Source organism: Terrapene carolina, unplaced genomic scaffold, assembly GCF_002925995.2.
Source record: "Terrapene carolina triunguis isolate 2854851 unplaced genomic scaffold, T_m_triunguis-2.0 Scaffold111, whole genome shotgun sequence".
In the NCBI taxonomy this organism is placed as follows: domain Eukaryota; kingdom Metazoa; phylum Chordata; order Testudines; family Emydidae; genus Terrapene; species Terrapene triunguis.
Window position 1 is genome coordinate 456,757 of NW_020664462.1, and position 25,227 is coordinate 481,983.

General features: G+C 42.8%; 1 protein-coding gene across 1 annotated transcript in view; it reads left to right on the plus strand.

Moving 5' to 3' along the window:
- The window catches only part of LOC112102497 (titin homolog), a 176,209-nt gene that overhangs the window by 62,546 nt on the left and 88,436 nt on the right, over positions 1-25,227 (plus strand). The gene's annotated exons all lie outside the window — the stretch shown is intronic.

Sequence of the window (25,227 nt, forward strand, 5' to 3'; positions counted from 1 at the left end):
GAAAGGAGTTAACATTTATGATTTTGGAGATTACATACCAGTCATTTTCCCCCCCAGGCACCACATTTCAAAGCTCTTAGGCATGTGTGCAGCTAGATACTTACTCTGTAAGGGGCTTTCTTTAGATATTATCTATGAACTCATTTTTTGTGTGGCTTTATTTTTTTTTTGAGGGCCAGCCAAGACCATTAATCCCCACCTTTACATTCCCTAATCCCTGCAAGGGTTTATTCTTGTACGCCTGATGAAGCTGCTTTGGCAGAGTCCATCATGCTGCAACTCAAGGAAAGTTTACTAATGTGGCTCTTTATCAGCTGAAAGACTACATCTGCATAACGTAGCAGTTTCTTACTTGGGCAGTTATAGCCACATCTCACTAAATTGTTAGTAAGAGTGACACAGTTGCCCAAAGGAAGGAAATTCATTCTGAAGGCTGGTATTTTCTTATGTTGTCACAATGTATCTTGGGGCAATTAGCATCCGTAAAGCGCTTAGAAAGCAAAAAGTTCAAATATTCATGCTGCTTCTTGAGCATTGGGGTGCACTGATATAATATTCCCATAGTATTTCCTAGAAGTGAAGGGCGGAGTGTCAGCAGGGAAAATCAACTATGGCTCTTTCCCATCCCTGTCTTTTCTTCTCTAACTCTTTCCCTCACACACCTGTATCAGGCTGACAATATGAAAATCTCACTGCTTTTCATTTGTCCACAAAGGTCACGAATGAAGTATGGCTCTGCTGTGGGCTGATTTTCTTCGACACGCACCCAGTTCATGTTGGCTGGCCAGATGGCCAGGGAAGTTTCCTTGCACTTGGTTGTATCAGTCTATTTGCTTATGGCCTGACTCAAAAGAGCACAGTAACCTCATCTTCTGTTGAAGTCAATAGGAGCTGCAGATGCTCAGAACCTTTAAAATTTAGGATGTTAGTGTTTTGTGGTCTTCTCCCTCTTTTGCAGAGGCAGATGAGCGAGAGAATTTAGACCTTTAGAATGAATAGTTTCACTCAGGTACCTACTACCCACCAGTCCCTGTTTCCCTTCTAGCATTTTACCTTAGCTCTAAAGTAGTTTTCCAATGCACCCACTGGTCAGTCAGGGTTAACTTCTTTTTGTACATGGGCCTTCCAGTGTTTAGTCCTAGAAGACATGCCAGCCCATCTCTCTGGGGCACAAGCAGAAAGGAAACATAGTTGATATTTTATTAGTTTTCAATTAATTTATAACACCTTTTGACACTGCCACAAATAAGGGTGTTAGCTTTTAAGCTCTTCTTTGTGCTAAGGTCAACAGATCTGTTACCATGAGTATTTCAGTGGCCTGATTGCAGAGTGTGTGGGGGGGAGGGAGGGCAGAATTAGACCTGTAAGTCACTGGGGCATTCCCCCCGCTGCCATCTTCTGAAGGTCTCTCTAATTTTCTCTGCCTCCCCAGTGGCCGGCAGTCCCCCCCAGCCCTCCCTGCTGCAGAGCTCTTCTGAGGAAAATTTCAAAATTTTCAGACTAAAAATTGGGCTCAATATTTTATCTAATTCCCAGTTGTGTTCCAGGGCTGCATTGGATTTTGGAGGAGTTTGTTCCCTCAGCTCTGCTTCCTGTTTGGTGGTGGTTGCAGCAGCTGCTGCCCCTGCAGGCTTCAGAGACCAAGCTAGGCTGGGAACAGCCCGAGGCAAAATGAAAGGTCTGTCTCCTGCTTGAGTGTCTTTTTGGGTGCTTGGCCAGCTATGTGCCTAGAATGCATTTTCCTTCACAGCCCAGTCTGGGCAGGTTTGCCTTGGTCCCCTTTCTGTGGGCAGGAGAGGTGGCAGGTTGGACTGGAAAAGAGCTGGCTCCGGGGCAGACAGGCCTCCTATCTCCATGACGGCAATGAAGCTGTGAGTTGCGGATGGAAGGACTTGGACACAGCACGGTTACTGCCAACACCAGAGTGTGGTAAAGGGCCTTTGAGCTCTGGTCTTTTCCCTGGCTGCCACCTGTATAACAGTCCCTGCCCTCTAGGGTACCTACTTTTATCCCAGGCTGAGATTTATTTGGTCCATGTGGATCTCATGCAGTAGAAAGGGGAAGAGCTTCTGGGAAAAGCATCCTTGAGCCCCAGGCCACTACCTTTCTTGTGACACCTATATGGGGTATGGGAGACTAACAAGTGCAGTTTCTTTGAGGACAGAGAGATCCCTAACCATTGGAAATATTTTCAGAGCTATCTGAGCTCAATTTTTCTCCTCCCTTTAAAGAGGATTATGGAAGTAGATTCCTAAAAGGGACATATATGAATACATAAAATCAGCACTGTCTGCTCATCTGCAGAGTGCAGAAGGGCAGATCAATGCAGAAAACACGGAGCCAGGAGACATGTAGAGCCCTGCAGATCCATGGATAGCCACTTTATATCCATGGATCACTTTTGCTGATTGGATGCGGATACAAATTTTGTATTCATGCAGAGCTCTTGACATAGGCTGATTCCTCTAGGTGTGCACATGTTAAACCCCCATGAAGGGTAAGGGAGGAAGGCTGGCAGTCTAGGTTAGAGAATCAAACAGTAAAATATATTTAAAATAAAACCCCCACATTTTCTCTCTCAAGAGTGTACTGAATACTGTGAAACTGTGCTTAGGTCTATAGCTGCCCTAGACAAGCTATAGCTATATAACCCTAGGGCGGTATGAGAGGGGGGGGGGGGGATTTTCTCGCCACATATAAAAGATTGGGAAAGTATCAAGACTGGTGTCTCCAACTACTGCTGAGGGTCACCATGCCCTCATGTCAAGGTTTTTTTCCAGCTTCCGTTTCTGGTTCCCAGGCCTCTCCTCCCCTCAGCAGATGGCTGTGGAGTGATGAGGGACAGCTGCCCAGATGTGGAAGAACTGGCAGGCAGCAATGGCAGTCCACCAGTTCTGTCTTTCTACCACACTGTCCCCCAGCCTTCATTTTTTTAATAACGCCAGTAGGTTTTTCAGCATGGACCAGTCAAAACTTACTCTTGTATCACTATCGAAGAATAATCTGTCTATTTTTGCTGGTCAGGGATTCAGCATTTCTAACTGGGGGAGATTTTTACCTGAAATAATGAGAAGGCCACTCCAGAGGCAAGTATTGTTTCACTCTATAGCTGACTTATAGCTTTGATAAAAGAAGGTCACTAAACATTGTCCAGAGGGGGTATGCTATGGAGTTGTAAAAGAATTTCAGGAACAGCTTTGTCCTACTCCCAGTCTCAGAACGAAATCATCCATCATCTACTTCAGATCGGAACAGTACAACCCGCTTCCCTTCCTATTTTTAACCTGGAAGAATTGGGGACAAGCAAAGATAATGTTGGAAGTTCTGAGGTTAGCATAGAGAAATAAAGGTTAAAACATAGTCCATTCTGGTCTGTCCAGAGCAGTTCACCAGCCAAGCTGTAGTGAACTCCATTTTCAGGCTCTGTCTCTCTCCTGACTTCTTCCTTTGTCATTTTTCAGGTGAGAGAGCTCCCAGCCTCTTCCAGATGCCAGCTCTTATTCTCAACCCTCTGTCCTTCGTTGTTGAGCTGAGATCTCTGCTCAGCTTCCCTGCTGAGAGTGCCAGTCCATGAATCATTGGTACTTGCATTGCGTCTCTGGACTCCTTGTTCATCTGTTTGTTTTCAGACAGTTCCTTATTGACTCTATTCATTCCCACCAGACAGGGAGGTGACACAAGTACCTATGTTTTAGTTTGTTCTGAGAGCAAACTTAATACCCCTACTGGGTAGCAATGCAAAGTATCGAGGAAACTGTGGCACACATAGGATTCATAAAAATATTACAAAAAATTCCCACTTCATCCCTGATAGTCATAATGGAAACCAAGTGGTGTAATAAACAAAAATCCAGTTCTTGTTGGAGCCTGTTGAGATTTCTGCTCCCTCTCAGGCATGCTGCAGTGACCCAGAGTTCATATGAATACATATCCAGCAGCAGTTTTGGTTATTCCCTCTCCATCTCTCCCATCTCATCCTTTGGCAGAGATCTAGTTCCACCTGTATATTCTCAGTTCCCATGCCTGGTGAATACAGGCAATTAGATTTTTTTTTTTTAAAGGGGTCTTCCAGATTAAGTTCATGGAATGGGTGCCAGAAAGAGAGTACAGCATCTGCCAGCTAGAGTACAATGATTCATTGAGGTCTCTGAAAACTGTTCCTTCAATTGATAACAGACCTGTTCTGGTCATGACTGTCAATAGGGTTTTCATAATAACTGGGAAGAACATGATCAGCCCTACCCGAGACACACACACAGAGAGAGAGAGAGAGAGAGATTCTCATGTGCTGGGTGGAGCAAAATTTCCTATCTAACGACCAACCTCTTTGCAGCTGGAAACAGTAGAGAAAATGACCTACAGCCTCTTTGTCAGGACTTGGGCTGTGAGGTGGTGAATGACATTTTTCAAGGCTGGGCAAAGTCCCTGCTTTGTGTTCCCACCTTTTTCATTGTTCCCCAGGACAATACTAAAGATAAGGATGTGAATGGCAGCAATACTGTTTAGGCTATGGCTCTGAGGCCCGATTAACCAAGCATCAGATCTTCAGATGTCTCTCTTTTATAGAGAAGGTCTGTTGCAAGACCAGTCCTCCATCCGGGACCAGATAGGTTTAAAATGAATACTTGTATGAAGTAATCATTGCTTTCATGAACCCTGACAGAAAACTCAACAAATAGAGCTTATCCTACTGGCTGGTGCAAAGTCCATAGTTCAATTAGCATGTTAAACCAGTGAAACATAGCCTTTAGTTCCTCCATGAGCGCTTTATTTTGGAGGTATAAGTGTGTCTAAGTAGAAAAGTGAGGTCTCTGTAGTATGTTTTTCAGCTTGTTCAAGAAAAAGAAGTTTTATATAAATTCCAACATTGTTTCCTTAGGGCATCAACCTTATTCCAGCTCCACAGGTCATAGAGTAAGACCATGTAACCTCATTCTGCTCCTTAGAATGCTATCCTGATTGAACCTCTTCAGGAGGTATCATTTTACGTACTATCAATGACAGTAATCCTCCCACAGATGGCTGATGTTTCCAGATTAGTTATTTTATTTGAAGTTAGAAGCTTTCTCTAATAAGACTCAGTAGGTAGTATTCACAACTGTCATAGTATTCATTCCCTGACTACATTCAAGAAATTGTCCTCTCCTGTTTAAGCATCAAAGTCCAGTTCCTAGGAGCACTGACTGTCTCAGGACAGTGTGTCAAGTCTCCAGTATTGAGATCTGCTAGATGGCCAACGCCAAATTCTGCATGTTGGTTATCCAGTCTTAGCCAATGCTATTTCCTTTCTTTTGACAGAAGTCTTCTCCCATGTCCAGGGTCAGGTGGAGGAGATATATAATCTCCTTTGTTTTAGATGTCCACACTTAAAAGATGGATCCTGCTTCCCACCTTCTGCAAGGGACCTACTAAATTGAAATGAGTGGAATTTATTTTTATTGCTTCAAATTAAATTTGAAGGCATATGGTGTATTTAATATAATTAATTACAAAAATATTGAGTTTTGTTCAGCCAGATCTCATTTTTCTCAGATGGTTTTTTCTATCTAGACCTATTGGCCTCGGAGTGGTGGTTTCCATCTTCCACTGACAGTTTTTCTTGAATGCATAAGAATATAAGAATGGCCATACTGGGTCAGACCAAAGGTCCATCTAGCCCAGTATCCTGTCTTCTGACAGTGGCCAATGCCAGGTGCCCCAGAGATAATGAACAGAACAGGTAATCATCAAGTGATCCATTCCCTGTGACCCATTCCCAGCTTCTCCTTCTATGCTGACAAAAACAGTGGCTCCTGCCACTTTGCTCCCTATAGCATTCTAAGACACGAGTAGCAGCACCTGGATTCCTCAGTTTCTCCTGCCTCCTTCTGAAAAAGCTGTAGCAACACTTGGGCTCCTTGGCTGGCTGACCTCCTTTTCTTTTCTTAAAGATGCAGTGGGTTCCTGTGCTGCTCTGCTCTCTAGCCACTTTCTATCCAATCTCCCTTCTCACCTGGTCCATACTCCCACTTATCTGTGGCTGAGTAAGAATTTCAAGCGTAGTTTGTGGCATTTAGAGTGTGGTGGTTCTGTTCATATCTTCTTACTCATCAGATCTGCTGCTTCTGTCAAGTCAGATTGGCTGACTTCAATGGCAAAAATAAATTTTACACTTTTTTTTTTTACCCTGTTTGCCCTGCTTAACCAACATAGATAATGAAGGAGGAACTAGATTCTATTATGAATCAACAGTTGTTTGGGTTTGTAAAAATTTAGTAAATTTAATCATTTACACTTGTGCAAATGCTTTGACAGCAATGGGATTACACTGGTGTCACTGAAAGCATAATCTGAATACAATAGGGTTTAATTTGGCCCACGGAATTTTTAGCTTACAAGCAAAAAGATTTTTTTCCCACTGCAAACGGAGCACATTTGATCTGAAAGCCACTGAGATACAAACATGGAACCCTGCAAAGTCACTTCTCAGAAGAGATGGTAACATCAGTGCATCCTTAGTAACCTTCAGTCAGATTCAAATCTGTGGATAACCATGGACAATGTTTGCAGATTGGCTGCGGATCCAAATTTTGTATCTGCGCAGGGCTCTACTGATCAGACATTTGTAAGGAGGAAATGGTTCTGAGCAGTAATGCTATGAGGCAACAATAGTGGTTCCAGCTGTATTTTTTTTGCTTTGAAAGTCCCTTGACGAGATTAATGACAACTTCATTAAATGAAAACACATTTATAAAATGAGAAGCTACAACATTAGATTTAAAATCTGATGTGTGGCACTAATTAGAGGTAGAAGTGAACTGAGATTTGCACTAAGGCAATCTTATTACTGCATGCTACTAGTGTTGAATGTGGTGTTCTATCATATTTAGTTCCTTTAAAAAAAAAAATCTAGGGGCTTCCTGGCTTTCTCACCTTTTGGATTACTATTCTCGTTTTATGGATGCTCATTCATCAGATCAGATGGGCCACTGTACAGAGATCTCTCTGTATGTGCCTTATGCAGTGCTGCCAAGTGGTATAATGCATACAGCACGTATAGTGTGGAGAGTTGCATATTACTTCCTGTGGTTTTGTAAAAATGAGGATATTATGGAGTTGGACTAAGCATATCTGCATTGCCACATGCTTCTGCAGGTTCTCCAGTTTCCTGCACTGAGGGAGCATTAGGATTCCTTTGCATGCTGCACCCTTGTTTCTTTTAAGAATGTAAAGTATCCGCCACATGACAACTCATAGCTGGAAGTGGGTGGATCTTTCATCCAAATCATGTAAGTTTTAGCTTCTTTCTTATAGCAGTGGTTGTTCTCAGTGCTGACTTTCTTAAAATTTGTAGGATTGCGCTAGTAGCTGATGTGAAAGAAACATGCTGAAGTTGTTTCCCACTTCCTGGATAAACTGAACAGATGTAAACCACCTTGATTTATCATGATTAAAATTAAATCTTTTTATTGGCAATATGAATACTGGTTTAGTTTTTCTAAGGATCTCAGAGAGACACAGCACAAACTCTCACTGCACAAGACCTTGTGGGCAGACCTTTGGTTTGGTTGTGGGAGTTTGGGTAAAGAACCCAAACTTCTTCAGGAAGAGATTTCTGGATATGAGAGAAAGGAGTCTGTTATGCATCTTCTCTATTGGTATTTATACAACCTAAGTGACAAGGATGTTCCAGTATTGGCTGAAGGTGACTCAGGTCCTCAGCTGTGATCATGGAAGGCCTGATCCTGTATGACATGACTTCTGACTTAGATCTGGGTCCTGCTCGGTCCTGAATGCCCATTTGAAGTCAGCAGTGAAGTATTATGCCTGGTATGTCAGATTTTTCTGCTTTAAGCCAATTCAGTGTGCTTTGTGCAGTATCTAATTATCTAGTAATTCAGTATTATCATCACTGATGCGAACAAAATCTTTTATGTTGTTAGATGCCAAAACATGTGTTCAGATGAAATGGCCTCGTGTTTTTAAGGATGCTGTCAAGGTTAGAACTAGAGTAATATACTTCAATTGACCCCTTTTGAAGGGCTTTTCTGTGAACATGAGTGTTTATACAAAATTATACATGCGTGCTAACAGCTGCTAAGCTGAAACTGTCTTGTTAAGGGTCTTAACCGGAGGAAGTCCTGCATTTTGGGAAACAAATTCCTGTATTCCTTACTATAAGTCTGTAATATAGGACAAGCCCCCCACTGTAGGCTGTAAGTCGTATATTTAATATACTTTCTAGAAATAAATAAATAGGGATTGCCTGTGCATGGAGTGTAAATGGTACTCAATATCTTAACCCCTTTCCTTTTAAAAAAACAAAACTGGAGGCACTTTTCAGGGAAAACTGATATGGTTTTTGAGTGCTGCAGAGAAAGAGGGATGACTTACTGTTTGCTTATACTTCAGCAGGCAATGGTAACTTCTCCTGCTGTGGCCCATTCTAAGAAAAGCTGACTTATGACAGGAGAAATGGGAACTATGGCAGCGCTGTTTCTATTCTTACAACCACAGGTTTCACTCTGTGTGAGTAGTTAAATGCTAATTTTAAAGGCGATTGGGTCGCTGAAAGAAAACAAATGGTTGTATCACATCAGTGTGTCAAAACTGAGCCTAGAGTAAAGGACAGGAACTGCAGCGACTTAAAAGGCCTGGACTAAGCCTAACTTTGTAGCAGACATAAACAGTCTTGTGTCGATCTGAGTGTGCACGTGTCTATCCTTAAATTTTGCCTCCCACTGATGTAAGCTCTCCATTAAGCCAACTTAGTAACACCACCTTCCTGAGTGCTGTTTAGCCCTTGTCAAGGTACTGAGGTTGATGCAGCGCAAATGCAGACTGTGTTACCTATGTTGACCCTACCAGTCCTCCAGCAGCTGTCCCAGAATGTCTGACACTGATTGCTCTGGTCACAGTTGTGAACTCCCCTGCACAGGGGTCAGAGAGACCAGAAGTTGCACTCCTCCACCCCCACGCCTTTTCCAGATTGTCCATCTTTGCATGCATACCTGGCATCCCTCCACTGTTGTGTGCAACTGGCCAGCTGAGCATGCTAGCTAAATGCTCGAAACACACTCTGGTCTTGCCTATGCAGAAGATATTGGAACTTCTGGGCCTGTGGGGAGAAGAGGCTGTGCAAGCACCGCTACGGACCAGCTGTAGAAACGTGGACATCTATGAGCAGATTACATGAGGATGCAGGAGAAGGGGTAAGACGGATAAGCAGCAATGCTGCATGAAAGCATAGGAACTGAGGCAGGCATATCAGAAGCTAGGGAGGCCAACAGTTGATCTGGTGCCAAGCTGCAGGCCCGCCTCTTTTGCAAAGAGCTGCATGCCGTACATGGCAGAGACCACCACCCTGCACACCATCGTGGATATCTCCAAGGAGCTTGAGTCACAGCGAGGATGTGGAAGAGGAGGATGAGACATGTAACTGGGGGAATCCAACTCTGCCATCAGCCAGGACCTGTTTGAGACTTCATCACAGTCCAGTCAGTCCTTGCAGTTGACCAAAGGCAAGTCTGATGGAGGTGAAGGAATCTTGGGTAAGTGTCAATTTATTTGCTCTTAAAGTGATGATGTCCCCAACTTAGCATGATACAGCTATTGACTTTTCATTAATTTACTTGTACTAGAAGAGGTAGCGATACAACAAAGAGAGGTAGAGTATCTGCTTTTCATTCTCCTTTAGAGTTAGATGGGGGAGAGGGGGTACATGGAGAAGTTTGTGCATAGGGATGTCCCTTGAATCCTCCTGAGAGATCTTGATGAAAATGCCATGGAGGTACTCTGCAATGCTCTCCTGAAGGTTTCTAGGGATGGCAGCCGTATTTCTTCCTCCCGTGGTAGGACACTATCTCATGCGAAAAGAACAGGAGTACTTGTGGCACCTTAGGGTATGTCTACACTACAGGATTAATCCGAATTTAGATAATTCGAATTTGGGAAACAGGTTGTATAAATTCGATTGTGCGCGGCCACACTAAGCACCTTAATTCGGTTTTTAACCATATTAATTCGGTGGTGTGCGGCCACACTACCCCATTAATTTAAACACAGTAATTCGGTGGTGTGCGGCCACACTAACCCTAATTCGAATTAACAAAATCGATTTAGGCTCTACTCCGTTCGTCGAGGTGGAGTACAGAAATCGATTTAAAGGGCCCTTTAATTCGAATTAACTGGCTCTGTAGTGTGGACGGGTGAAGGGTTAATTCGGATTAACGCTGCTAAATCCGAATTAATCCCGTAGTGTAGACCAGGCCTTAGAGACTAACAAATTTATTTGAGCATAAGCTTTCGTGGGCTACAGCTCACTTCTTCAGATGCATAGAATGGAACATATAGTAAGGAGATATATATACATACAGAACATGAAAAGGTGGAAGTAGCCATATCAACTCTAAGAGGCTAATTAATTAAGATGAGCTATATCAGCAGCTATATCTCATGCCAGTTGAACATAACTTTTGCAGGCATTATGGCTAACAGCATATGGGCCCAGGTGGCTTAGGGATGCCAGCAGCAGCTGTGCTCTGTGCCTTTGTTACTCAGGAGTGAGATATCTGCTGCAATTGCCACTGTCTGTGGAAAATGGTGCCAGGATTTAGTGCCGTTGCTCTGTACTCATAGCGTCATGCAGTCGAGTAATTCCCTCCTCATTTCCCTCACCCCTGGTGGGCCACACTCCGAAGCAGAAGTGTTAGTAAACATGTCTTGTTTAACACTTTAGGGGAAGTAAGGGAAGGGGAGAGTTCTTAATTTTGACTTTCACATTCTGTTGTGAGTATAGTGACAATGGTACCTCTGTGTTTTATCTGTAGCAGCTGCCGCTGTGGCCTTGAAGTTCCCCCTCCATACCACAGAAACCTTGAGCCAGGGAAGGAGAAGAAAGAAGAGGTCTCGAGATATGTTCAGTGAGCTCCTGCAAGCCAGTGCTACATCAGACTGTGAACACGGGCTGGAAGATGAGTTTTGCAAGTAGCCTTGAGAGAGAGAGAGAGAGAGAGAACAGACAGGAGACAGGCTGAGGGGTCCCAGCAAGAAAAGGAGAAGGAGATGCATCAGGATGTAATCGGGCTTCTCCGGCAGCAAACACAGATGCTGCAGACTGTTGTAGACCTACAGGTTCAACAATCCCAGTCTTGCCTCCCTTTGCAGTCCATGGAAAACTCCAGTATAGCAGCTCCCTACAATCACATTCCATGTGGTATCAGGGGGACATTAAGGACAACCACAGATATACTAACCTCTGAGAACCATGGTTGCTGTATGTGTAGCTAGCGTGGACATGAATATTTCTTCCCCTACTCTAAGCTCTGTTACATTATTAGCTTAATAAATTTATGGATTTGCTTTTAACATGCACAGAATTATTTTTGAATTTTTGGTTATTCAATAAAACTATTATTTGGAAAATAATCTTCATTAGTTCCCAACATATGCTGCAGAACGCCTAGCAGTAGTGAAAACACCACTTAGTTGTTATTGTACAGTATGACATGACTCATAGGATCAGTGGGGGGGGGGGGAGAAAGTGTGGTCATAAATATACAGCAAGCACCAGAAAATTAAGTTAATTGTCAGTGTTATATTCATAGATGTGTACTACGCAATAGACAATTCCTAACAGGCCCCAAAACTGCAGGGCCTGGTGGAGTACGGTACACCACTATGCATTACTGTGGCTCACTGTTAAAGTGCTCTTTCAAAGCCTCTCTGAGCCGTATAGCTCTGTGTTGAGCTCTTTTGTGTCTGGCTGTTCAAACTCAGCAGACAGCTGCTCCACCTCTGTCCTCCAACCTGACGTCCGGCTTTCCCCTTTAGCTTCCCAGATATTATGCAGGACACATCAGACAGCTACAAGCATTGAGATATTTTTCTCCCTGAGATGCAGTCTTGTGAGTAAACAATGTCAGCGCCCCTTCAGTCTACCAAAGGCACATTCAACTGTCATTCTGCAGCTTTGATCTGGTAGTTGAATCCTTCTTTGGTGCTATCGAGTGGCTGGTGTATGGCTTCATGAGCTATAGGAGTAAGGGGTAGACTGGGTCCCCCAGAATTGCTACTGGCATTTCAACATCAGTAATCTACTGATTGGGAAATAAAGTCCCTACTTGTAGCTTTCTGTACTGTCCAGTGTTAAAGATGAGTGTCATTCACCTTCCTTTACCATCCAACACTGATGTCGGTGAAGCAACCCCGGTGATCCACAAGCATCATCGTAGGACAGTAGCCTTTCTCTTGATGTACTTTGTAGCAAAGTGGTCTGGTGCCAAAATAGGGATGTGTGTGCCGTTTATCTCTCCACCGCTCAGGAACCCCATTTCTGAAAATCCACCCACTATGGTCCTGCACATTGTCGAGAGTCACAGTCCTTTGTGTAAGGAGACCGCTAATGGCCCGGAAAACTTGCATGACAATGGCCCCCACAATCAATTTTACAACTCCAACTAAATGATTTCTCATTGACTGGTAGCAATCCAGCATTGCAAGTTTCCACAGTGTGATCGCCACTCACTTCTCCGCTATCAGTGCGGCTCTTATTCTGGTGTCCTTGTGCTGGAGGTGTGAGCTCAGCACACAGATCCAGGAATGTGGCCTTGCACATCTGAAAGTTCTGCAGCCACTGCTAGTCTTCCCAATCCTGCATTATGCTGTGAAACCAGCAGTCAGTGCTTGTTTCTCGGGCCCAACAGCTGCTCTGTGAACGCCACCAACAACCTTGAATTAGTTCTCACTGTGTCCCACAGCAATCTGCCCTTCAGGAAATCATCACATTCCCTGTGGCTCTGCAAATACTGGAGGATCATGTGAACTGTGCTTGCAATGCTCATGACAATAGTGCAGAGGTGTGCAGGCTCCATGCTTCTGTCAGAAATGATGGACAGTGACAAGTCCCTCATGTGTTTGTGGGATTTTCAAAATAGGAGTAAAAATTATAGGGTAAAGATGGCATTATGGGGTTGAGAAAGTAGTATGATGGGAACTTAACTCTGCAGTCTCAGTCATCCCAGCATGACTCATTTCTGTCCCATTATGCAAACTTCCCAAAAGACAGTGTACTGAATGGTGGCAAGTTGCAGACTGGAATTACCTACCCATAGTGCACTGCACTGTGCATCAAAACAAGCACTTCTTGTGCAGGTTTAAAACAAATAAAAGGAAGTTCTTCTTCACGCAGCGCACAGTCAACTTGTGGAACTCCTTACCTGAGGAGGTTGTGAAGGCTAGGACTATAACAGAGTTTAAAAGAGAACTGGATAAATTCATGGTGGTTAAGTCCATTACTGGCTATTAGCCAGGACGGGTAAGGAATGGTGTCCCTAGCCTCTGTCTGTCAGAGGGTGGAGATGGATGGCAGGAGAGAGATCACTTGATCATTGCCTGTTAGGTTCACTCCCTCTGGGGCACCTGGCATTGGCCACTGTCAGTGGACAGGATACTGGGCTAGATGGACCTTTGGTCTGACCCGGTACGGCCTTTCTTATGTTATGTTCTTATGTTCTGGTGAGTATATGCAGTGGCGATGCAAGGAGCCAAGTAAGCATATAGACAAGTGATATACTAACTGCAGCAGCTTTATGCCTAAATAATTCACATTGGGGGAAATCTGTAGACATGCCCAAAGAAGATTAACAAAAGAAATGTTTGACCTTAGGAAGAGCTTCTTAATTGAATCCCTTGATGGACAGGAGAGAGTAAAATAAAGTTCATGCTCGGCGAGGTCTGGGGAGTGTAAATACTAGCAAATCCAAGTACCATCACTAGCTTCCCACGTCAGATCTTCTCCCATTCTAGTCTAGGGGTAAAGTTCATTTGCTACAAATCATAAGAACAGTGAATCCTTTCTAAAGCTGCTGTATTTCAAAGCAGTGATCTGGATGGTTGTGAAAAGCTCACTTCCAGTGTCTGTCATAGCTGGAGACAGTGTGGATTCCTACAAGGATCAGACTTCAGCAGGCAGTCTGCTGTCTGCATTACATGGCTGACAGAGGGTGGTGTTTGTAATATATAGTCTGTTTCCCTAAGAAGAATATTTCCTTTGCCAAAATCTGTAGGAGGCAAGTTTCTGTGCACAGAAAACATATGTATTCAACATAAGATGTAAATAGTCTGCCTACTATATAGTGCCCATAAAAATGCCTTCTGAAAACCCTTGCTCTGTCTCACCTGTCTTTTCATCGTCTTGTTTGTGGATGGGGAAGGGGATTGAGTCTTGATCTGACTGTGATATTATAATTTAAATAAAGACTCTCCGCATACAGAGAGTTTGGAGAGGAATGGTACACGAGAATCAATTCTACTGACAATCTTCCTTCAGCTGCTCTGCTCCTCTAGCTCGGTGAGTTGCAAAATAAAATGAGTTGGGGTGTGATGAACTGAAAAATATATATATATTTTTAATGAAACATATGGTGCAAGCCTCTGTCTGATTATGAGGGGTTACTTGCTATCGAGTTGTGTTAAAGGAAGCTGTAAATGGGAAAACCCACAGGAAATGAAACTATGGCGAAGATAAGAGGCCCAGGTACACACCTTCAAAGCAGCTAAGATAACGGCTGTGTCATCAGTGGGAGATAAACTATCTCAGTCCATCTAGGCTAGAATGGTTTACTTTTCCCAAGGCTTAGTCTGGGATCAAAGGAGATGTAAAACCCCAAAGACCCTAGGGGGCTGAGCAGGGAGAGGCTACCAAGGGTGAATCAGTGAAAAGCTCACAGGCTGGCAAGGGGTTACACAGACAGAGGGAATGTGCAGCGTGCAGGACATATATTCTATTTTCTATTCTACATAGATTCTTATACCACACTCATCAATTAGTCCATCCTCATCATCATATCCACTCATTATACTCCACACCTGAACATAGCCATTATATGAACATCATACCCTCATATCTCAACGTCTGTACTTTGACCCATCAACCTTTTACCCCCAATCGGGGATATTGCAGATTATGTATTCCTTACGAGACCTGATCTTAAACCGAACTTCGCACCCTCGATAATCTGTACGTTATTCCCTGATAACCAGAAACTTCTATGCTTAAACTCTGTACTGTTCACTATTTTTTAAACATCATCTTAATACAATTTTTAAATCTGAGTGCCTTCCAGTAGTGTGATAAGCAATGTGACTACACATCAGTCACATGTTGTTTGTACTCTCATCCTCTCCCCCGGGAGAGAAGTGTGTGCAGTGAAATGTCATGTTTTGGTAGGGTTTTATGTTTTTTTAAAAATATATATGTTGCTATGTCTTTGTGAGAAGGCAAAGTCAAAGAAATATGCCATGCACTTGGAGCAGAAGGTGTTAAGGTTTGTGATGGTCTTTAGTTCCTGGGGGGGTTCATTCCACAGTCTGTCAGGCTTGAGAAAGCGCTGTCTCCTGTACTACAGATGAGATATGCCCTTATTATAAAGAGTTCATTGTGCCAGAGTATAACTGTCGACCAGTTTCTTCATCCTGGAGCTTTAGGCAATCTTTTAGATATCCTGGGCCAGGCCGTGAAGTGCCTTGAAGATAAAGACTGAGACCTTGATTAGAAATTTTGTGGGAAACAAGTGTACAGAGTGGAAGACAGATTTGATGTGGTCACGGTAGCCTGGGTTGCTGAGGAGATGCACTGCAGTGTTCTGTACTAGTTGAAGTTTCCGAAGTGTTTGAAGGCTTCATGCCCAGGTATATCACATTGCTGTAGTCCTTCCCAGAAGTGACAAAAGCGTGAATAACTGAGGCTAGGTCATCATCTGTCAGGATGGGATGGAGTATCCTAGAAACCTGAAAATGATGGACTGCAGCATCTGTGAGTAATGCTTTCTATTTCTCCCTGCATGAGACAGAGTTCGCTGGTATGAGGGGCACTTACAAAGGTGTAAATAACACCTATACATGTAGGTCTTCTGTAGTTTTTAGTAGTTGTGCTAACCTGCTTTGTACCTTTGAGGAATGCTGCCTTAAGTGGGAGAAAGGAGCATGTAACAGTAAGGGCTGGGGAAAGGCTGAGCAGGAATGAGTGCTGTTTGTGCTACTGCTGTGCTCCTAGGGCAAGGGGGATGGTGTCACCTGTCACTCTGAAGCCATCTCCTGAGTTAACTGAGGAAGTAAACCTCTGAAGTGAATTTCAAGATTCTTTCTTGGCTGGGAAGTAGGCTGAGATCCTCAGAACCACTTGAGGTTTGCCCATTGCCACAGGATAGTTTTGTGCTGGCACATCAGTCTGCCAATTTGCTATGCCTTCAGAGACTCCATTAGAGATAAATTTTAGATTAAGTTCCAATAACATGACTTAAGTCTTCCAGTTAGTTGTGCTGATGTTGCATAGCTACCACATAACTTATGAAATTAAACATCAGGATATTTACTTCCCATAAGAGTACAGAAAGTCAGTTTCTGTAATGCCTCACTTGCTGTATAGGTTTGAATGTGCTAAATCCTCCATCCTATTTAATGGATATTAGGTTGACCCAATCCATCCATTCTTTTGCAAATGAGGATCATGCAATCTTTTTTGATGCAATATCGCTAGAACTTAGTCTAGACGGGACCATCCCAGATGATGCCCTAAGCATTATAAACAGTTGCTTCTCTAAGCACCACCTATGCTGCAGCTTCTGCCTCTGATTAGATGCTGTTCTATTGTGGTGGCTCAGTAGTGTAAATAGTTATCATTCTGGCGAGTGTGTGACTAGGCAGGCTTTGAAGGAAAGCAACAGAAAATATTTCCACGGAACAATGGCTGCTTAACTGTTTCTGAAATGTTTGGATTGGACATAAACCGAGGCTGCTCTTACAATCCAACAGATATGGGGACACATTGGTTTGCAGGCCATCTGGAGTTGGCTTTAGATGCTTACTCAGCCTTTATTATAGAAGGGCAGATGAATGTTAGTAGGGCCTATATTTCAAGTCAGTAATAGTTTCCATCTGAGTAGGAGGATGGCCATGATTTACTATTCTGGGCAGTTCTAAACTCTGCTGCTGACAGGAAGTTCTGCTAACAAATAACTCAAGACTTTGAGACTAATACAAATAATAAAAAGGATGCCGATGTCTTCACTGGCTGAATGAAAACTGCAAGCTGGTGGAAATATTTTAGTATTGTGATAAACAGTTGATTGCAGTGTGTACTCAGAGGACTGTGTGGTCATGAACACATGGAAGTGTGTAAAAACAGAGGGCTGAGCCCTTTTTGGGACTGGTCTATAAATAATTGTTCAAATTGATGGTTATTCACAAAATGAAATTACGAGTCTTGGGACTTGTTGCATTGGCATTGATCTGGAATAGAAGATAGTATTACTGGAATGAAAAGTCTGTGACTCCTATGAGGTATACTTTGTGAACGGTCATGGTTACAAACAAATGCCAGGAATCAGGTTTCCATCTGTAAATAGAGTGCATTTCTAGCCCCAATTCTGTCATTCATAGATTGTAAGGCCAGATTGGATCTCTGTGATCATCTAGTCCAGTGGGTTTCACCCTTTTTTCATTTGTGGACCCCTAAAAAGTTTCAAATGGAGGTGTGGACCCTTTTGGAAATCTTAGACATGGTCTGTGGACCCCCATGGGTCCGCAGACCATACGTTGAAAACAACTCATCTAATCTGACCACCTGCATAACACAAGCCATAGAACTTCCATGAAATAATTGCTGTTTGAACTAGAGCCTATATGTTAGGAAAACATCCAATCATGATTTAAAAATTGCCAGTGATGAAGAATCTGCCACAGCCCTTGGTATATTGTTCCAGTGCTTAATTACTCTCACTGTTAAAATGCGCCTTATTTCTAGTCTGAATTTTTCTAGGGTCAGCTTCCAACCATTGTATTTTGGTTTGCTAGATTGAAGAGCCCATTATCAAATTTTTGTTCCCCATATAGCTACTTATAGACTCTGAACCCTTAATCTTCTCTTTAAATAGATTGAGCTCCTTCTGTCTACCAAAAACGAAAGATCAGGGACAGTGAGGGTCCGCTGCTCAATGAAGGAAGGTAAGCTGGTAATGGAAGGTGATAGGAAGGCAGAACTGCTCAATGCCTACTTTGTTTCAGTCTTGTCACAAAAGATATGTGACTGGATGACTGGTAAAGTTACCATAGACAATAAAGGGGAAGAGATGCAGATCAGGATAAGAACACCTCAGAGATCCTCTGACTAATTTGAATGAATTCAAGTCAGCAGGGCCTGATGCTATTCACCCCAGGGTGCTGAAGGAATTAGCTGAAGAATCTTGGAGCCATTCATGGATGACAGGAGAGGTGCTGGAAGACTGGAGAAGGGTTAACATAGTGTCCATCTTTAAAAAGGGGAAAAAGGATAAGCTGGGGAACTATAGACCAGTCAGCCTGACCTTGATACCTGGGAAGCTACTAGACTCTAGTAACTAGAGCAATGTCTAAAACATTCAATTTGTGAATACCTGGAGGATGAAGGGGTCATCACCAGCAGCCAGCATGGATTCACTAAGAACAAATTATGCCAAACCAACTTGATTTTCCTCTTTGACAGGGTAACTGGTTTGGTGGATAGGGGGAATGCTGTGGACATAATATACGTGGACTTTAGCAAGGCTTTTGACACAGCCCCACATGACATTCTGATAAGTAAGCTGGAGAAATGTGGGCTCAGCGGAAATACCAATTACGTATCCACTTAATAGTATTACGCAAACAACCGCAAACAAAGAATAGCTATTAATTGAATTATGTCAGTTTGGAAGGAGGACTCAAGTGGGGTTCCACAGGGATCTGTTCTTGGACCGGTGTTGTTTAACATCTTTATTAATGATCTGGATGTAGGAATAGAGAGCATACTGATCAAATTTGCAGATGAGACACAGCGGGGGTGGCGGGGGTTGCCAACATTTTGAAGGATAGAGCTAAAATTCAAATTGATCTTGATAAATTGGAGAACTGGACTATAGACAACAAAATGAAATTCAACAAAGACAAATGTAAGAAAAGCCAAGTGACAAATACAGAATGGGGGATAACTGGCTTGGCAGCAACACTGCTGAGCAGGATCTGGGAGTTGTGGTAGATCACAACCTCAACATGAGTCAACAATTTGATGCTGTTGCAAAAAAAGCAAATGCAATTTTAGGTTGCAATAAGAGGCATAGCGTGCAAGGCACGGGAGGTGATTGGACCACTCTACTTGGCGCTGGTTAGGCCTCAGCTAGAGTACTGTGTCCTGTTTTGGTCACCAATGTATAGAAAGGCCATAGAGAAACTGGAAAGGATCCAGAGGCGAGCGACAAAGATGATCAAAGGGGGATGGAAAGAACAAAGGCTGAAGGGACTCGGTATGTTTCGTTTGGAAAAGAGGAGATTAAGGGGGGACATGATAGCAGTCTTCAAATACTTGAAAGGCTGCCATAAAAAAGATGGAGAAAAGCTGATCTGTCTGGCCACAGAGAGCAGGATAAGAGGCAGTGGGTTCAAACTACAGGGTAGCAGATTTAGATTAAATTTTGGGAAGAACTTCCTAACTGTAAGTACAGTAGGACAATGGAACAGGCTGCCTAGGGAGGTTGTGGAAACTCCTTCACCAGAGGTTTTCAAAGGCAGGCTGGGTAGCCATCTGTCTTGCATGGTTAGACGCAACAAATTCTGCATCTTGGCAGTGGGTTAGACTAGATGACCCTTGTGGTCCCTTCTGACCTTATGGTTTTATGAGTCTACCACCACAAAGCATGTTTTCTAATCTTTTAATCATTCTTGTGACTCTTCTCTGAACCCTCTCCAATTTATTAGCATCCTTCTTGAACTATGGTTACTAGAACTGGATGCAGTGTTCCAATAATGGTCATGCCAGTGCTAAATACAGAGATAATATAACCTCTCTACTCCTCCTTGACAGAGTCATTGCTTCCCAGGATAGAGTCCCCCATCCTGTAAATGTGGCCTACATTCTTTGTTCCTAGATGTATACATTTACATTTGGCCATATTAAAATACAGATTGTTGCCTTGCGCCTAGCTTATCAAACGATCCAGATCACTCCGACAGTAACCTGGCCTCTTTATTATTTACCACTCCCACAGTTTGTGTCATCCGCAAACTTTCAGTGGTGATTTTGTTTTCTTCCAGGTCATTGATAAAAATGTTAAATAGGGCCAAGAACCAATCTCTGCAGGACCCACTGGAAACATACCTGCTGGAAAATAATTCCCTGTTGACAGTTACATTTTGAGACCTGTAATTTAGTCAGTTTTTAATCCATTTAATGAGAGTTCCATGTTGATTTTGTATCATTCTAGTTTCTTAATCAAAATGTGTGGTACCAAGGCAAATGACTACAGAAGTCTAAATATATTCTATCATTATTATTATTTTTATCAACTAAACTTGTAATCTCATTGAAAAGAAGATATCAAGTTAATTTGACAGGATTTCCATAAACCCATGCTGATTTGCATTAATGACAGTACCCCTCCTTTAATTTTTTATTAATCAAGTCCCATATCAGCCAGTCCATTTGTGACGTTCCCCTCTGATGTTATCTGAACCGGTGATCTGCTAGGTCACTCCAATCCTTGACTCTGGGAGCCAGTCTTACCCTGCTCTGCTGTGAGAACCCCCACTCCTGGGCTGTTCACGCAGAGCCTCTGGCATGTAAGCTGATCCTTGGGTTGTGCAACCGAATGACACTAGCCAATATCTCCAGTCCCAGACACAACCCTAGGAACCTCCGTCTTGCAGTGCCCAGTTATGCCTGCTGGACACTGCAAGCGTATATGAGTTCGTCAATTTAACAAAGAAATTGATAGGTATCAGGCTTGTTATCCTAAGGGGAGCCTCTGACACACTTCAAACCAAACATACTGTTTCAGGTAGAATAAACAAACAAATTTATTAACTATAAAGATAGATTTTAAGTGATTATAAGTCAAAACATAAGTCAGATTTGGTCAAATGAAATAAAAGCAAAACGCATTCTAAGCTGGTCTTAACACTTTCAGTGCCCTTACAAACTTAGATGCTTCTCACCACAGGCTGGCTGGTTGCTCTTCAGGCAGGCTCTCCACTTTGATTAGTGCTTCAGTCACTTGGTGTGGTGTCTGTAGATGGACGTGGAGAGAGAGAGAGCATGGCAAATGTCTCCCCCTTTTATCATGTCCTTTCTTCCCTCTTGGCTTTGCCCTCTCCCCCCCTTCCCCCCCACACACTTCAGAGTCAGGTGAGCATTACCTCACCGCATTTCCAAATTGACCAAAGTCTCCTTTCTCAATCCCGCTCCAGACCTTGTGTCCCAATCTATTCCTGACCTCCTGCATTCAGATCATGTAGTGGTTCTTCCACATTGCCTGAATAGCAGAAGAGGAGTCACTGAGAGCACAGGAGAAACAGGCTCCCTGTTCTCAGTTCCAGTGCCCAGCCCCATCCTGGCTTGGAACTGCTTGGAGCAACCATTACAGGGAAAGACTGGCTTTGACCCTGAAGCCTTGGGCTGAAGAGCCTGCTCTGTGGGGATGGCACATGTGCAATCTGGTCAGCACTAGGAGCTGTGAGAGGTTTGAGCATGCTTACTGAGGACAGAATCTTCTGAAATTTTAGCTGCTAGAATCAAAGTTTCAACTGATCATGTGTGAACTGCGATTTCTTTCACAGGCTTATAACTTGGCCAAATTTGGGCAGATGTTCACTGGGTTGGCAAAAGACTACCTCTGCCAAATTTCAAGTCCCTACTCCAAAGCATGTGGGCGCTAGAGGTTATCAAAGGGTTGCCAGAACTTTTTAACATGGGTAAAATTTATTTCTTATTCAAGTAGTGTTCCTATGGGTGCTCCACTGTAGGTGCATTTGCGTCCCTGTGCTGCTGATCGGAGAACTTTGGTAGCAGTGTCCGTTCAGCCTGCACATGCGCTGTCCCTGCCCTCATGCTCTGCCACGAGGCTAACCAGTGCTGCGTGGGCAAACCCCCCTCAGTTCCTTCTCTACCACAAAGTCCTTGACAAGAGCTGCGAAGTAGAGGGGAGGTGGGTGGGTCACGGAGCACCCATCGGGGGACACATCTCGAAGAACCATCATTACTGCACAAGTAATGATGGTTACTTTTCCCTAACTTCATTCTCAGAAATGGCTGAACCAGTTTGGCTGAAATTAAAAGCCTGAGGCAGAAACCCAGAACATAAAATATCAGTCCAGATGGTTCATTTGGCAAAGTTTTATAAGCAACTGAAAACAGGGTCTTATAATGGAAAGTGGGCAACTTTAGTAACAGGTGGCACTTACCAGCCACACCTGTGATCAGCAGCAGCTCCTGAACTCTGAAACTGCCATGTTCTGTTGATGATGTCTATAGATGTCTCTCCCTTTTATCATGTCCTTTCTTCCCTCTTGGCTCCCCTATCAGAGTCAGGTGAGCACTACCTCATCACAGTTCCAAGCTGACCAAGGGAAGGGGGGTGACTCCCTCGAGAGTCTAACAGATTCTTTTGTTGCTGCCTAGGCCAGCGTCCTTTGTTCCTGTGAGGCTGGGCTGGGTTTGTCCCATACCTGCCCTGATGAGGTGTGAACTGCCTCTCTGCTCTTGGAGAGTTTTTGCCTGGGTTTATTTTAAGCCATGAGGATATATTTTCAGCCTCATAACTACATACATGAAATTTATAACCTATAGCATTAGTTGACAATTACTATAACATCATTATAACAACCATGCTCAGTGAATCATGAGCCTTCCGAAGACACCCAACATGACAAACTGCATTGGATGCCACACAATCCATTTTATAAAGATGAACATGGCGGTGTAGGGTTCCCCCCCCAAGGTACAGAGCATCACACCATTATCTTGCCAGGGATCAGTATCTGGCTGACTGGTCTTTAGTTACCTCAGTCATCCTGTTTATTCTTTTTAAATATTGCCACAACGTTAGATTTCTTCCCATCTTCTGGAACTCTCCCAGTGTTCCAAGAGTTAGAACCAACATTAATCGTCCAGCAAACTCTTCAGCCAGCTCTCTTAAAACTCTAGAATGCAGGCTATCTGGACCTGTTGACTTAAAAATGTCCAACTTTAGCAGCTGCTCTTTAATATCCTCCTCTTAGAAAGGAAAGTGTTTCATCATCATGATAGGTCTATATCTGATTTTTCCTAAACACAGAACAGAAATATTTATTAAACACTTGGCTTTTCTGCATTATTGACAATTCTACCATTTCCATCTAGGAGTGGACTAATACACGCCTCTACCCCGATATAACGCTGTCCTCGGGAGCCAAAAAATCTTACCGCGTTATATAGAACTTGCTTTGATCCGCCGGAGTGTGACACCCCCCCCCCCGAGCACTGCTTTACCGCATTATATCCGAATTCGTGTTATATCGGGTTGCGTTATATCGGGGTACACGTGTAATTGTTTTGATTTTTGTTTTGTTTTATTCATAATATACTTTTAAACATTCCTTATGGTCCTTAACTCTGCTGCAGGGTATTGGACTTTATAACTACTTTCCGACTATAATTTTGCTTCTGTTACTTCAGTTTTGTGACATGATTTTAGTAATGGCTATCCCTTAAATTGCTACTTAAAGATTATAGTGTCAGAAAACCAGTGCTTCATGTCGGCTTTCAAATGAAAGGATTAAAGTGTTTGTTTATAGGTCTAACTTTTCCTGAGACAGTGGCAGCTAACCTCAAGTGTCTGCTGAAGTAGAAATAAAGCAAGGTGGTGGCTGAAATTACATCACTTTAAGGTCTGCTATCTTGTTACCTATCAGGGCTGGGACCAATACCACAGTAAACTTTTCATAAGTGACATAGTATGCTTAGGATCTTAAGTTCCATTAGGTGCTTCTGAAAACTTGACCACAAATAGTTAAATGCCGTAAGCCTTTAAACATGGGACCTGGACCAAATCTTGTTCCTCAATTTTTTTCACTGTCCATTGTGACAGTAGGCAAGGGACTGGGAGCTAAAAGAAAACAAAAATCTGAAGTTGAAAGGCTTTCAGCTTTATAAAAAATAGCTATTAAAGCTTTGTACACTTAAAAGATCACTACTTCTCCTTGAACAGCCAAATGCTGGAAAAGGGGTACTATTATATAAAGGTGAATATTTTGGCTAAAATCTTCAAACTTTCCAGTGCCTGCTTGAACATAATTGGGTAAATAGCAGTCTCTTGAAAACATGGGACTATACTGAAGTATCTGTAACACTGCACTCCACTGGCTGGAGTCAGGATTTCTGTGTGTCAGAAGCCATATACACTTTTGGTGCAGGAGGATCTGGGTTATGCTGTTGCCTTAAAACTATGGTGAGCAGCATAGTGACAATTCTTAAGTCCTATGTGGCCACAGAGTTGTTACAATATTGACTGATATAAGTACCATTTTAGTCAGCCATAATGGGTCTTGTCTGACAGAATGCATAATGACCTTATATTGCTTAGGCATATGAACTTTATAATAAATTTTATATGTTGAGTAAATGCGGTGGTTGAACTCTACCTTTGTTGTTACACTTGTACTCATTTTTCCTTTTCCATTTTTCCCTTCCTCATTTTTGTCTTTTATATCTGCTTTTTAAAAAAAAAAAAATAGCTTACTGGATTTTTTAAAAAGGGAGAACTAAATCTTTAAAAGAGCAGCAACTTTTTGCACAGATTATCCGTGCTTCTAAATGTGGAGCAAATCTATCTGAAGCTAATCTGGATTCAGTACTTAACAGTAAATGGTTAAAAAGTTGAAGTAAACTTAATTGAATGTATTATGGGGTTTGAAATGTCCCCATTTAGATACCCCTGTGGTATGTTTTTATTTCTGGCCATGCTTGAAGACGTTCTTTGGATGGACAGGGCATATGAATGGGACTTTCAATACTTCTGTAGTACAGAACAGTCTAAAAATTAGTCTGGAAAAAACAGCATTTGAAGATACTGTTGAACAATAAAGCTCAACTTTTTCCCCCTTGCCTCTCATTGGTGCATTCTCTTTTAATCTCTTTTAATATCCAGGAATCCACCCCACAAAGAGATCTTTGCTGTGTACCCAAAGAGCTTCTGCAGTAATCGGGTGGGTTGATTAATATAGGTTGTCTGCTGAGTCTCAGAGAGCTACATTGAACACTGATCTACATAAGGGGAAAGGATTGGAAAATCAATTACCTTATTGAGTCATTAAACTAGGAGCATTGAGATTTTTAGCATTTAATTTATTAGCGCTTTGCCTTCCAACATAAATGCTGGGAAGGCGAAAGTTTACTGCTACTAGCCAGGTCTGCTGAGGACAGCA